At 55.2% G+C, this 1241-nt stretch overlaps 1 long non-coding RNA gene across 1 annotated transcript; it reads left to right on the forward strand.

Annotated features, from left to right (window-relative positions):
• The first annotated feature begins 29 nt into the window (after positions 1–29).
• LOC109364945 lies at positions 30–1120 on the forward strand. Its single transcript, XR_002110688.2, has 2 exons — positions 30–148; positions 922–1120. It is a non-coding gene; the product is annotated as an uncharacterized LOC109364945 (long non-coding RNA).
• The last annotated feature ends 121 nt before the right edge of the window (positions 1121–1241 follow it).

A 1241-nucleotide genomic window follows, 5' to 3' on the forward strand; every position in this document is an offset into this window, starting at 1 on the left:
GCCCAATCTCACAGGTGCTGAGGTGGCATCCCGTGGGAACCTGGTGCTGGCGGTGGTGAGGGACTGCACTGCTGCCTCATCTTTAGCCTCAGCCTCTACTTCATCCTGGATGCCTGCAGCCTCTGCACATGGAGAGACGAGAGCCCTGGTGAGGAAGGAGTTCAAAGCTTTCCATCTCCTACACATCCCCACAAGCATCCCCTACCCGTCCTTTCATCCCCCATAGATCCCATACAGACCCCACAGCTGTACCTTGAGGCCCACACATAACCCCCAACCTTCCCCTCCCCTTTTTGATGCACGTTTCACCCCCAGAATGACCGAGCCCATGCAATTCCAGGTAAGTGCCTGAGTCAGTGGACCCCCAAATCCCAACATCCCTCTTGGGGCCCGCACCAGACATCACCATGGAAACCCAAACCTTCCCCATGGGGACCCCAGATCACCCCCAGCCTCATATGGCTTACCCTGACATTTATGTGCACCACCAGTATCCAGCCCGTGGGAATTCCAAATCTGCATTTTGGGGACCCCCAATCTTCAAATCTACGCCCCCAGACCCACAGAAGCCCTCCAAGCCTTAATCAGCCCCCAGACCCCATAGGCCCCCACAGCTCTAGCAGAGGGACCTCAAATGCACTCACAGAGAAGTCCAGTGTCTAACCTATGGGGACCTCAACACAAAGGCCGTCTAGTCCCCCAATCTCTAAATATATCCAGACCTTATGGGCACCCTGAAACCACAGCTGGACCCCAAATATCCACCGTGTAGAACCCAAATTTGAGCCCCTCTCCCAGAAATTCAGATCCACCCTCATGGACACCCCTTCCCTCCTTCCTCACATACCTACTCCAGAGGCCCACCCCAAACTGAAGCATCCTGTGGACCTCCATGGTTGCAACCCAAACCTCTATCTCCAGGTGCCCCCAAGGGACAGCGAGGGGTGACCTACGCTGAGGTGCCAGCTGTCATCCCGTGCTCCCAGCCTCCCAGTTCCCCCACTGTCCCCGGTCCCCCATTATTTCCACCAAAGTGAGCACTGGGGGATCACATGATGGACCTCACTTGGTCTCTCTTCCTTTTCGGTCTCAGTAAATAAATTTTATCTCCACCGATGAATTCTTCCTCATTTTCTCTTGTTCTCTCCCCACACCCACTGGGAGGGGTCAGTGAGATAAAAGCTGTGTGGTGCTTGAGCTGCTGCTGTGTGACAGCACTGCAGTCCTTGTGGTCCCTCCTT

Source organism: Meleagris gallopavo, unplaced genomic scaffold (genome assembly GCF_000146605.3).
Source record: "Meleagris gallopavo isolate NT-WF06-2002-E0010 breed Aviagen turkey brand Nicholas breeding stock unplaced genomic scaffold, Turkey_5.1 ChrUn_random_7180001941592, whole genome shotgun sequence".
NCBI classification, from domain to species: Eukaryota; Metazoa; Chordata; class Aves; order Galliformes; family Phasianidae; genus Meleagris; species Meleagris gallopavo.